General features: G+C 42.0%; 1 protein-coding gene across 1 annotated transcript in view; it reads left to right on the forward strand.

Moving 5' to 3' along the window:
* Positions 1 to 1,852: 1,852 nt before the first annotated feature.
* The window catches only part of fam49a (family with sequence similarity 49 member A), a 34,919-nt gene continuing 22,625 nt past the window's right edge, over positions 1,853 to 14,146 (forward strand). The window contains exon 1 of the mRNA XM_061091113.1: positions 1,853 to 1,967. The gene's annotated coding sequence lies outside the window, so the exon portion shown is untranslated. The remainder of the gene's footprint in view (positions 1,968 to 14,146) is intronic.

The following is a 14,146-nucleotide window of genomic DNA, read 5'->3' on the forward strand; positions in this document are numbered from 1 at the left end:
TCCCAGTGTAGCCACAGGAAAGTTTCATCTCATCTGTATTATAGTGATTATTGCACACAGCCTGTTCAGAAAATGGGTAATTTGGTGCAGTCTCTACGTGAGTGGGAGCGTTACACTGCAGCAGTGATCTCTCTTGAGACTCTGCATCAGCTATGGCAACAGACACTACTATCAGTCACCACTAGATGTCCCTTTTGGACAAGTTGACCAATTAAAAATACTTTTTATACATATTCTGTGACAAACTGATGACTTCTGTATGGAAAGTCTCAGGTCAGAGGTCATCCCTGTATCAACACAGATTTCAAAGTGGTGCTTGTCAACATGTTACTTCATGCATCATATTTTTTCCTCAGAACAGACAACAATTAACAGTTACACCAACAACTTCAAAATCGACACCATGACAACCAGCGGATGTAGTACTGGGAGACATGGCTGTCCCTCTATCACGTAACCTGATTGGCCCATATATTCCCGCGGAGGTGTGTTGTCCCTGTTCATCAATGCAATGACACAGAGACCGTGTGTGTGTGTGTGTGTGTGTGTGTGTGTGTGTGTGTGTGTGTGTGTGTGTGTGTGTGTGTGTGTGTGTGCTTGTGTGTGTGTGTGTTCCTTTAGCTTTTTATTGTGGCCCTAAGGGCAAAGAGTGCAGGACCCTATTCTCTCGAGCAACAAGTGCTCAAACACGCCTTTGACGTCATTCATCAATCTTGATGCCAGCATAGAGCAGCCATTATAGGCAGGAAGTTTGCTATGATGTAAGTTCCAGTTTGAATCCTGACTCAGTTTTGAATATGATGAGGCCACAACTAAAGCATTTGGTGGGATGACATGAACAGATCAATGGGGGCAAGTTATGACAAGCTCTAAAAAAAACGCTTGAAAATCACTGAACTTAAAATCTTTCTTGCTTTTTTTTCTAGCTCTTATTGGTTATGTTTTAGCTCTTATTCTTTATGTTTGAGCTCTTATCTGTTATGTTTTAGCTCGTATTGTTTATGTCTGAGCTCTTTTTCTATACATAGGGTTAGGGTTAGCTTTAATGTGTGATGATGTGATGCCCGATTTGAAATGGAAATATCACCTTAAAATAAATGGAAATGTATTTTTAATATATGATTATAATTAGGGCTGGGCAAGTTAACTCGTTTCAATGGAGTTAACTCGAGTTAACTCATCACTTGAGTTAACTCGATTAAAACGAGTTAACTTGCCCAGCCCTAATTATAATATATTCAACTTTAGTTTAGGGGGACTTCTTTAGATTTCCAGTTCGATCCAACTCACAGCGCTAAATGCAAAGTTATTCACTTTCGTGTCTCATCACAAAATGTAAAACAAAATCAGGAGAGCTTGGGTTTATCAATCATATGACTATTAATAAACATATGGCCTCGCTATAGCTATATCTGATAGTATACTTGCTTCACAAAATAAACACTGACAAGGGCAAGATAAATCTCACATGGAAATGGCACTAGTAGAAATACATGTAGTAACTACAGTTGTAAATTGTAAATACTTCTATGCTCTGAATGCAGTCATTGTGTTGTCCTGACCTGATTTAATCCATGAAGACAGATCTGACTCTGTTATGTTGTGTTTTCATCATCAATCTCATTTTCAGCTTGAATTAAATTTTGAGAAAGAAAAACATTTGCCAGGCACTGCAACAGAAACTAAGTGGGCGCATTTCTACTGAACAGAGACAACATCACAGGCTAATTTAAATGGCTTGCTTCGCACTGTCCCTAATTTTGACCAATTAAAAGTGTGACTGGGCGGGGCTTGAGCCTGGACTTTTTTCTCTTGGTGCCTGTGGCGGCGGAGGGAGGGGGAAGTGCTGCGTGTTGTGGTGCGGCTGCTGGGGACAGACGGAGCTGCCAGGGCCGGTGAAAGTCCTGCGAAGAGCAACACTTCGGTTCTGACTTCCAAACAAACTACGACCCCCGGGAGTCTCAGCGGTGAGTCCCCCCCACTTTGACCAACTTTTACCCGGGTTTAGTGGCCGCTAAGTCGGCTGGACCTCGCCTGGTGTCGCGCCAAATCGTGTATCCCCGTCGAATCAGTGACTGTCAAACGAGTTCACATGGAGAGAGATGCCGGGGACGAGGCGCTAACATGCTAGCTAGCATTAGCCTCTCCGGAGCGATGGGACGAGTTGTGTGTCCGAGCTTAAGCGTTGTGCGAGGGTGAGACTTTAACCCGGGCCAAAGTTTTGACCCACTTGAGTCTCTCATGGGAGTGTACCCCCATTTCCAGGCTCGACCTGACAGCGGGGCTGGTGCTAACGGGCTAGCCTGCACACTTAGCTCGGGAGAAGCAGCCAGGTTCCAGCCACATTTCATCTGAGTTTCCTCGTTGACACCAGATTATAAATCATTGCTGCTTTGCTTTATCACTGAGCCATGCGAGGAAGGGACCGAGTGGAGGGAAGACCGCTGTTTGTTTAAAAGTCACGGCATGTTTTCATCCGCAATCACTGTCTCCACAACAGTGAGAAATCCAACACGTAGTGACAACAATGAAGTGCACACACAGGCAAGCAGGTGGTTTGAACCCGATCCGAGTTGTTTCCCCTTCTCAACCTGTTCGGCCGGTGGAGGAGTCCCAGGAACCAGGCTGCTGCTGCTGCTGTACATACCAGTCTCCATTCAGCAGCTGTTTCCTTCACTTCTCTGCTGCTTCGTCGGATATTAGTGGAGCACACACTTCACTATGTCCAACAGCAGCAGTGAAATCAGTGCCCATGATTGATTCATCCCTCCACCACTTCACCGAGCAAAACTCACAATGAGATGGGGGGGATGAGAGTTGATTATGTAAGAATTAAGGGTTAGAATAAGTCACAGCAATATGTATAGTCATCCCAAATCATGAGAAGAGAATGCAACATGCTGGTGGCGTAATATCGAATATATAATATTAATTTATATTTGTATAGGTTGGACTTTAGCTCGTTGTTTATTTCATTCTGGAATATGCCACATTGACAAGTTACAGACTAGAGAGTAAGATACGATTTTATGCACTATTTGTTGTACATGGTTTATCTCAGATTGAGTCAGACTGTTATCTCTTCAGTTTTGACAGATATCATCATATCGTTATGATTGTCTTACAATATATCATAGAATCGCTGCATGGTTTTATTTTCGTTTTTCGTGGGCCCTGTTTCCGGAGTTACCCTGCAACTCCCACCCCCACAAATAAGAACTTTCCAAAGATCAAATCCGAAGACTGCGTTGTGCAAAGGAGTCAAATAGTAAATGCAAAGGGTGTTAGGACTCAAAATGAGTTATGTATTGGACGCCACCAGCTGAGATACCAACGTTTTGTTAGTTCTGAGAGGAATGTGCTGTTTTGTGGCTCTCGTTGGACTGAAATGGCGCTCTTTTGTTAGAGAAGACATACAGCAACAGCTGCAGCCCTTAACAACAGCTTGTGTGTGCACATGTGTGAGTGTGTCTATGTGTTTTGATTCAGTTGGTATGCCAGGCTGTAATTGCAGCATTTCTGGAATGCTGGTTGAATTCTGTGACTTACAACATACTGTGGACTATAGCTGGATGAACCAGATCTCTCTCGGAATGAGTGGAAATGCTTTGCATATTCTCTGCGTGGCCTAGTCTAGGTGTGCGCCTCAGTATTCACTTTGAGGTGGAGGGGGCGAGTTATGGCATGCAGGTCTTTATATAGCCCCAAAGTGAAGGTGCCAAGTCAATGCTCTGCACAGCAAGATATTAAAGGAATCCCATATGTGGCACTTGTTTAAAAACCATGTGCAAATCAACTCTGTTTGACTGTACGGAGGTGTTGGACTGTTGCTTTCAAATGTCTGGACAGCATAACATTCCCCACACTGTCTCCACAGTAGAGACTCCTCTTAATCACTGTCTCGCTCCCATTATATGCTGACTATGTCTTTAGTCCCCTTCCAGACTTGGTTTGGCAATAGTTAAAATATCCAGCTGATAATTGTATTCATTGTTATGACTCTGCAGCTCATGTAAACTGACTAATCAGCTCTTGTTGGGTGCAGACGCCGTGCTGATGCTTTGTGCTACAGCAAATGGGAGAACACTAAAAAGAGCAGAATACATGCCAGGCTTTACAAATGTGTCTTGGCAGAGTATGAATGCAGTGTATTTTTATGGCTGTTCTCACCGATCAGTGTTTGTGTTAAACAGAAAAACAGGATATGGCATCTCACACCCTTTCGAACAGCAGCGTTTTTTTTCACATTGTGGTTTTTAACGTGCTGCTGCATTACAGGTTGCCTGGGGCGAGCACATGGGGAAATCCTTTGTGTTGCAACGCAATGTTTCTTTTGCACTTAAGTAGCTCTGCTAGGATGCTAGAGCAAGAGCTATGCCACAGAAAAGAATGCACACATGCTAACCATAGTAAGTATGTGGAAGATGTTCAGCATTATTATTCATAACCACTTAGGCAGGTTTAACTTCTATCCATTGGCGACCTCCCCAATAACCAAAACCGTTCCAAAATATGTACAATCAAACCTTAACTAAAATTACACAGGAGCATTTGCAATACTTCCCCTTTGGGTTAAGTGTGTGTAGTTGTGATCAGATTCCAGTATCCACCTTAAACAAGGTTAGTAAAAAGGTATTCTTGCAACCTTCTGATGTGTGAAATATGATGACTATAGCCATTACGGTCATATTTCAAAGGGGTTTCCAGTTACTGAAATATGCTGCATTAAAGTCTCAGTAGACCGGATAGAGGTAATGTGATATCTGCAGTTTAGCTGTTCTCAATCTCCAAATGAAACTGCTTTCAGCAGCTTTTTCTTTTCTTCTTCATTGCGGGTCCTGTTATCAATCACAATATGCTTTTTAACACTAAATGGGAGATCCCAGGGGTTCCTATGCTTCTCAATGCACCAATGCCAAGTCTTAATATCTGCTTGAGATTTTAGCTGAAGAAGCAGCTTGAACCCTTCTGGCATCATTTCACTCCTGATGCCAGCTCAGATTAACCTGCAGTACTGCAGCCATATCTCATGTACAATGGATCTCATATGAGTTGAAGTCTGTCGGGATGTGAATTATGCTTAGTCGTCTTGATTTTCCTTATTATATCATGTGTGTTAGGGCTGAGCAATTAAATGAAAATAATCCTTCATTAATTGTATTTGAGGTAAAACTTTGAAATAATCGTTATATCGATGTGAAGCCATACCGCCTAGTTCTGGTGTATGTGTGTGTGTGTGTGTGTCCATCCATCCAGGAGAAGCTGAACAGTCTCATTACACTTGCTTAAGTGATTACTTGATTCAAACAGAACAAAGTGGCTCAGGCGTCCCTCAGTTCCACTGCTCCTGGCTCTTAGTGCTCGGCTCTCCTCCTGTTATCCACGTCTAATCATCCAGTGGACCATCAGCCACCGCTGACTCAGCCAATGCTGCCATCTGGGCTGGAAAAGAAAGCACAACAGACTTCTCACTGGCTCTAGAGCCTCAGATGCTTGGCTAACAGATTGAGTGTGTGTGTGTGTGCGTGTGCTTGTGTGTGCACACGTGTGACGGTGGATAAAGTTAAGAGATCTTCAGAGAGCATTAAAGTGACATTCATGTGAAACTGTGATAGTGATAACTATGGAAACATTAAACACTATGCAGATGAAGTCTTAAGAGAATATCATATATTCTTTTTTTTTGTATTACACCAACAATGAAGTCTGCACAGGCGAAAATTCGGTGCATATACTGTATGTTGTAATGTACTAATTAGAATACATACTCATCTTGTGGTACTTGTGCTATAGCCAGGATTTTCCTGACAGCAGTATTGATACTGTGGATTATTGTGGTTGTATCAACTAAACTCAAATTTGCATGTCCAGTTGTATACTCTAAAATAATGTGTATGAAAAAGCACAAGCTCTCCAGTTTGTTTTCCTTTACCAAGCATTAACATAAACATTTAACACTTACGAGCCAGACACAGCTGCTGTCTAGTGTCTATGGTCGAACATTTGAGAGTCCATCTATGTTGTTGGTTAAACCTCAACTGAATTTAGCCATTTAAATTAAACTGATTGTTTAAAAGTAATTGAACAAGTAAAAACTGCTGTCCTGTCGGTCAACTGCCTAACTATTTCATCCCTGCAAATGTTTCTTCTTCCCATTCCCTTGGAGATAAAAGCCTTGATGGGAAGATAATTTTGGTATGACTGTAGCTTAAAATGGATTTCTCACCAGTGAGAAGCAAAGCCGCCTGTATTGTTGTACCAAGGCGGTATAGTGGTGTCAAGATGAGTAATCGTGCCTTTTTCACACACGACATTTTGACACATTGCATTTAGCTGCTTCAGTTTCCGGGTCCTTTTATTGAGCATGTAGGCCCACTCACACTGTCATTACTTGAGCTACTTCAGACATGAGCTGTGGGTAATCCAGAGAACAGGCTACGGAGTTTTTCCAGAGTTTGCCTTTCATACATTCACAACACAGCCTGAGGTACTCTGACACATTATACTAGGAGGCCAGGAGGAGAAAGTCCGCAGAGGCTGCGGAGCATCCCACTTGGACATTTGCGTTCACACATCGGTTTCCTCTGGAGAAAATACGGAAGAACTGCGGAGTTCAGTGCATGTCTGACAGCAGCTTGACTGAGACATTTGAATAGAACAGAGCAATTGTTTAATAACACCTGTGCCTTTCTTACTATTGCATAAAATGTCTGCTGTGAAAAAGACCCATGTATCAAGTTTATCATTTTTGCTGTACTTGGGTGCCCATTTAGACAAGGAGCCTTTTCTGTCTCACAATTTGGCAAAGTAGGATTAGTAAATCTCAGCCTTGGGAACAGCTTATCTCCAAAAAGCTTAAAGTGTTCAAACACTTAAGCCTCCGGCGTTCAATATTCACCAGGAATAATGTTTTACAGCCAAAATTCCCTTCATATTTTTCTTCATTTTTAGCCCGCTTGAACCCCTCCTGTTTTTATTTGTCTGAGGAAAGGAGTAATTTGTGTGTAGCCGGCCGTGTCTGTGTGGCAGTAAAACACTATGAATTGAACTGTCTGCTCTGAGTTCCTGTTTCACCTCAATACTGCCTGTCTTCTGTCTACATGTCTACCAGAGAGTACGTGTGCCGCACTGTGCTTCCTTATGACCCTGCACACTTCCCGCTCACGTTTCACTTTTTATACTCACATCCTGTCAGCGGGACAACAGCTCTCTGTGAGTCTGTGCAGTTTCACTTCGTCACTTGCTAGTGTTGTTCTTCTACGGTTAATTTCTCTCGGTTTTTTGTTTTTTACTCTCAATTGCTTTTTCTTTGGTTTGACGTTGTTTGCTTATGTAAAAACACAGGCTCTTCTCAGGAAAAAAGTAAGGTTTATTTCGTAATAATGACTAAGGGGCTTTCAAATCTTCTATAGTAGTCAGTATTTCTTTATTTAACTTGTATTTCTCTACTGAATTCTCATCCTGTTTTGATGACAAATGTTTTACCTCCCTCTTTTTTCCTTTTTGCTTTACCCCGACTTTGGCCTTATTTAACCTTGTGAGGTGTAATGCTGCCTCATGTTAGAAAAGTAAGTGTTGTCTTTGAAACCTGAGTGGTGGTACACTGGGGTCATTTACAATGCACGCCATGTGTCTTATGGATTTTCTGCAAATTACTTTCAACAACGGGCATCTTTGCTTTTGCAGTTTATTTATGCCCGAATGCCTAAAGCATCATACTTTCTAGGCCAATGGAAAATTGGAGAGCCTTGGAAAATGTGTAACAGTACTGAGCTGGATGGAAGCAAAACTACAAATCCAATTTCAAAAGGCTCCTTAGATTAATTATCATCCTTTCGCGATTTATCATATTTATTCTGCAAACATAATTTTCGTGTTCAGTTTGGTAAAGTTGACCATTTACAAATGGCAAACCTCACCCTTCTGCTGTAAGTCACAAGTTAGGTGAAATAACCTGCTGCCAAATCAGTGAGTGTGAAATCATATTCAGTTGGAAACTAAAAAGGGATTAAACAAAACCCATCACCATGTGCACCACTAGCAGAGTTTACTGTCACATTTAATCTTTACAGAGAATAGTGAGCTGGTTTTGCTGAGCTCTGCCACTCCACCTGTTTTTTCTGCATGTCCACAGCTGGCAAAGGGATCTTGGCCTCTGTCTGACTGGCTTTGTACAACTCAGCAGGACACTCAGTGATCTCAGCAGGTGCAGGAATCTACAGATTTACAGCTGTTTATTGTTCCTGACAGGCTAACCGTCAGCAAGAGCAGAGTTATTGGGGTCTTTATTAGGACCTTTGGTAAGGAGGGATTATTGGCACAAAAACTAACAGTGCAGGCACCAAAACAACAGCAAGTCTGTGATAACAGCTCACTGACTGTGTCCAAACTGATTTAATGTGTGAGTACTACAGATTAATGTCTTAAACTCTTACTGAATGTTAGGATTATGATGATTAATGATGATTATTATGCTTGATAATTTAATTATGTACTTACCTAGAGTTCCACAGGTTGCTGCAAGAAACCAATAGTATAGCCGTATGCATGATTAAATAAATAATTTTATTTTAAATAATTTTGCAGCTTATGTTTAAGTTCATTGACTTTATTGTAATTCATCCTCATACAAAGTATACAGCTGAATGAAATGTAATTTATCATAGGCCAAAGATCCAAACTAATGCTACACAACATAAAACTTATGACACAGAAACAGAATAAGACTACAAAGGTGGGTGTTGCATATGGCCACTGATGATAAAGGTGCTGTGCACACACCCATATGTAAACACAAGGAAAAGTAGCCATTTATGGCATAACATATATTAAACATATTAAAAACAGCAGATAGAACAAAACAGTGGGGAAAATTGTATATGGTTAGTGGATTCCCTTGTCAAAACTAAATTTGGCAAAGGTTGACATACGTGTTCTGTTTGTGCTGTGTGCAGTCTACTCTGTGTATGTGTGTGTGTGGCCAGGTTTTCACTTATCAGCCATGGATTTAAGATGTATAACAGAATGCAGACACAAAGTAAAGGTAACAACGTGAAAACTTGCATAAAGAGGGAAAAGCCAGACACTTGACCTAGTTATGCAGCATGACTAACTGAGTGCACTTGATCTTGGCCTCGGTTGACAGACTTGTCTGGTGACAGAGACCAAAGGCCTGCATGGTCTGTAAATGTCAAGCATCGTCTGCTCGGCCATTGTGAGTGATAAGCGCTGATCCTTTACAGTCGAGCCAGCGTTCATGGAAAGCCATAAATAGGTTTGTTTTCACAAGGAAACCCCTGTGCCCCACTGACTCCCTGTGTTTTTACAGCCTGTTTTTACACAAATTAGTGCGAGTCCATCTCTCTCACTCTATCCCTCTTTCAGCTGTGAACAGCTACCTCAGTTAAGCTACATCCACACTACTTCATTGTAGTTTTAAAGCTCATTACTGCTGCTAAGTTTACGTCTGCTGTCCACACTACTTGCACTACACACTACTCAAGATTTTGAACACCTAAAACAGAGAACTTTGGAAACGCCCCTTGGCCCTGATTAGGTCTGAAAACTCAGAAGCTCAATTTATTATCTTGACTGGCAGAAACTGAGACGTCTGGAAACTATGGGACAGTCACCTGCATACACTTTCGCATTGGGTCCTATCAGTCACAACTCAACTAGCAGTGGTGAATGCAAATCTTGAACTGACCACTTTGTCAGTCCAAGAAAATACATCCTTTCCTATTACATTTTACCATGGTTTATTCTCGTTCATAGTATTCTCTGTAAGCAACCAACTGCAGATTGTCCATTGTTTATCTGAAGCTAAGGTAACCAGCTGCGGAAAGGAGCTTAAAATATAACTGACCATCCTAGTCTCAGCAAGAAAGCAAAGAGTATTTCCCCAAATTCCTGACTGTTCATTGTAAGTTAAGAAAGTAGTCTTATTGTAAGCCTGATACAGTATACAGTAGAATCAAAGTAAAGTAAATGCGAGACCAATGAAAAGCTCAAGGCACAGATTCGGAAACCTTATGCCATTGCTAAAATATATATTAATTTGTTGCATGGCCGTTTGTATGAATGCATTTTTCAAATTTCAGTGTTTATTGATGTTGGCATTTTTAAGAACATCCATTACAGTAGCACATCTGTCTGCTTGATTATACTGTTAAGAACAATCTTGCTGCCACGGTCGTGGTAGTTCATTGAGCGTAGCTTGCCACACCTACAGCCAGCAGAGAAGGAGCCTGTAGTGGTGGAGATGGCTGGATGCCCTCACATACACACTTGCTAACACTAGATCCACACAAGTCGGTCACACACAGACATGGTTCCCTTTGTATCTGCAGTGCTGCTGACATGCAGGGCCTGGCAGAACAGAAGTGGCATTGAGCAAAGACGTAGGAGGAATTTTTACGCCTGGAGTCCCACTCTATGCAGCGATGGCCAGACAGCCACTCTGCCTCCTCCTCCTCTCCAAATACCAAACGCCCTCCTTTACTTTCCTACTAGCTTTTTGCTCTGATTTCTTCTCCTCCCTCTATTGTTCTCCTCATTGCTCTTATGTGCCTTGGCAGTCTCTCCATCTCTCTTTCTCAGTGTCGACGGACATCTCTGTGAGTTGTTTACCACGTTCTCGGGCATCCCACCCACCCCATCCAGCTGCCACCCCCTCAGCTCCCTAAGCAGAAAAATATGACCACTGTGAGTGTTTTGTCTCTGTGGCCATTATCAGCACCTCTGCCTCTTCTCTGCACCAGAGGCCAGATGTGGAGGAGGGATAGTGGTGAGTTTGTAAGGAGCAAGTGTCAAATTGAACCAGAGGGCACACAGAGCCAGCAGCTGAACAGAGATGAGCAGTGCTGCAGAGGAGGAGACTTGACACTGTGCTTTAGTGTCACTGGCCCGTGTGTGTATGTGTGTGTGTGTATGTGTGAGCATCAGGACTGCTTGAAACTCAACGGTGCTTGATGTACGGGTCCTAACTGCTAAAGAGTTCTTCATTGTGCGTAGAGAGCTGAGAGAGCGGCTACTGAACCGAAACAGTTGGATCCTCTGCTGGTGAATGTAGTGGACTGGCTTCAAAGGATGAGGGGCATCAGTGATACAGCAGAGGGAAGCAAGGCTGCCATTGTGGTGCCGCTGGGTATGTTTCCCCCTTGTCCACCAAGCCCACCCTCTGCCCTGCCTTCATGCAGCCCCCCCTCGTGTGTGTCCATATTAGGGCAAAACTCAGCCAACATCCCCCCGAGCTGAGCTCAACCCCCCCAACACGCCCTGCTGTCACATTTGCTCCAGCGCAGGGAGCCTGAGGGCGACGCAGCTCCCCTAACCCAATTTGAAGGCCTGTTTTCCTTGCCAGTCAAAACAGCAGAAGGATTTTAAAAATGGATGCAGGAAGCCAAGGCCAATCATGTTGATTTTGTTTTAAGTGGCAGACTGGTATGATTTTAATGTAGTTTTTTTTTTTTTTTTTTTAGGGCTTACACTTAATAAGCTTATCTTGAGCAGAGGCTCCCACTTGGTGACCACTTTTCTTTTAAATCCCTAATAGTGATATATGTGCATAAATAGTTCGAGTGGTCTGGAGATTAGGGCTGCTCAATTAATCGAAATTTAATCGTGATTACGATTATTGGGTCAAACGATCTCCAAACTACTATAATCGAGTTGAAACGATTATTTGGCATTTTTTTCAAAAGAGACGCGCATTCGCAATTCAGTCCCTCCCCTAAAGCATTCAGCGCGGCCCCGCTGACCGGCACTCACTCTCAAGCAGCTGTGAAGAGGAGGAGGCGAGTTGTGGGCAGCGGGGGTAGATGGGGACATTTAATAATGAAAGGAAATTTCAAAGTTCTCACTTACAAAGTGTTTTTATGTGTTAATGTTGCCATCATTAACTGGGCATCGATATCCTGCATGGTTTCACGGAGGAATAAGACGCGCAGCCGTAATCGGTGTTTACCGGAACCGGAAGTGACTGGTACTTCCGGTTTGTCATTTAAAAAATAAGGGCACATATTTATAATCGTTTGAATAATCGTGATTTCGTTTTTGTCCAAAATAATCGTGATTATGATTTTTTCCATAATCGAGCAGCCCTACTGGAGATGATTGAGCTTTTAATCCTGCGGTGTTAGTACCAAGCTTTTATTATCTTGCCTTTGTTAGTGTTCAATATTTGACAGTTGTTCTACGCACGTGTACTTAATATGTTGCATAACTGTTTTAGGTCCCAATACTTAATAAAGTAGACCAATTCATCGGTAAACGTAGAATAGTGGTGTAGTGAGCCCAAAGCTCTCAGCTTTGGGTATTCATGGCTTCTCCTTTGCACTTGCTTTGGTGAAAGAAAAAGACGTTCGGTGCTAACTTTATTATGGAATTTTAGATATTCGTCGATGAGAGCAAGTCACTTCAGAAAAGCAGAAGCATTAGTATGTTGTTATTGTACTATGAGTGAGTTCAGTTGGATCACACTGCTGGTTAGAGACACCAGTTGATTTATGCTCACCAGTGATTTTCCTAGATATTCCCCAACAGGTTATTTTGGGTCTTTGGTGTTGACTTTGGTTTCCCTTGGTTTATACAAAGTTCCTCTGAGAGGAAATGGATTGACTTAACATAACTACTGGATTAGTACAGTGTTTAAAAGAGGTGGAACACTTCAACTTGTCTCATTATACTTTACCATTCAATAGCACATTCTATAAACAGTTTCTGCATATTCACATATATCTGTAGGCGATGGACAGGATTTTGGGGCTGGACGCCTTCTGGATTCAGTTTGTAGTTTGACAAATCACATTTGAGAAGGCTTTTGTTGGCCACAGGTAAACAGTCCGAGTAGAGAGTAAAAAAAGGTGGAACACATTGACTGAAATACATCAGAAATAATATTCTAAATGTATTTGCATTCATATGGGCAGAGTGGTTGTCCCCAACCAGAAGGTCGACTGTTAGATCCTCAGTCTTCCCCATCTGCATGCCAAAGTGTCCTTGGCTAAGATACTGAACCCCTAAATTGCCCGTCATAGATGTTGAATACACTAATTGTAAGTCTCTTCGGGGGAAAAAAGCATCCGCTAAATGACATGTAAAATATGCAGGTAGCTGTTTATAGAGATTAGCCAGAATGTTGTCTGGCCCTTCAACATTCACATCCATTCTCTGTTTGTTTTGTGTTGAGAATGTTTGACGATGGTTATAAAAGAAACTAGTGGGACTGTAAACGGTGTATGGCCAACAGAAGACCGAGTCATGCCCCTGACAACCGCTGTCAACACCGGAGGCCCATACATTTTGGCTGTTGCCCGCAGAGGCTAATTTGTTGCAAATAGCTGATGGGCTCCGAGATTGAGCATACATCAACACGCAGATTGACAGGTTTGGATGTTCACACAACGGAAAGAGAAAATACTGGAATTTTTCAGGCTCATTTAGAATTTTATTTCTATTACAACTGGATACAATGTGAAGACAGACACATAATTCAGTTAAATACATAACACAGTTGTGGAGTCAAAGTTTAATGTCTGTTTGGTACCGTGGAGAAAGTTTATTTTGATAGCCAACACTAAATGGAAGTTAATGAGCCGTGATCCTTTATACAAAAATGAAGACAGACCTTAAATATAAACAATCTGAAATTTAACTAAACACACTGTCCGTACATTTTTGCAAAGTGTGGTTGTGCACCTGCAGCTGGAAATACTTCTGTGGGCTTCATTATTGCTCTGACCTGGATCTTAAGTACTGAATATGCAGCACACTGACGTACTGGTAATGTTCTGTGGGGAGGAGCAGCAACATGTTTGCTTAATTGACAGGCATCTCAGCTTGTAGAAGTGAATGTCGAGGATTACTAGTTCAAACTGTATCTCCACCAAAGCTTTAACCTAAGTTGCTTGATGAATGAATTGCAGAAAGCATTTAATTCAAATCCAGGCTTTTGTCCAGGCTATAGGGTATTTAATGTGCTTTATTCAATAATCCTTGTGATTTTCTCACTTCTGAGCTACATTGTTATTAAAAGTTTTCCATATCTTAGTTCTTGGCTTGTAAATTAACTCTCCGACACAGCCAACATGTAGAAGCTTTTGGCTGGTGTTCATTTCCGTCTGTGTTGGATTTACTGTGTTTGAAT

This window comes from Limanda limanda, chromosome 18 (genome assembly GCF_963576545.1).
Source record: "Limanda limanda chromosome 18, fLimLim1.1, whole genome shotgun sequence".
NCBI lineage: Eukaryota > Metazoa > Chordata > Actinopteri > Pleuronectiformes > Pleuronectidae > Limanda > Limanda limanda.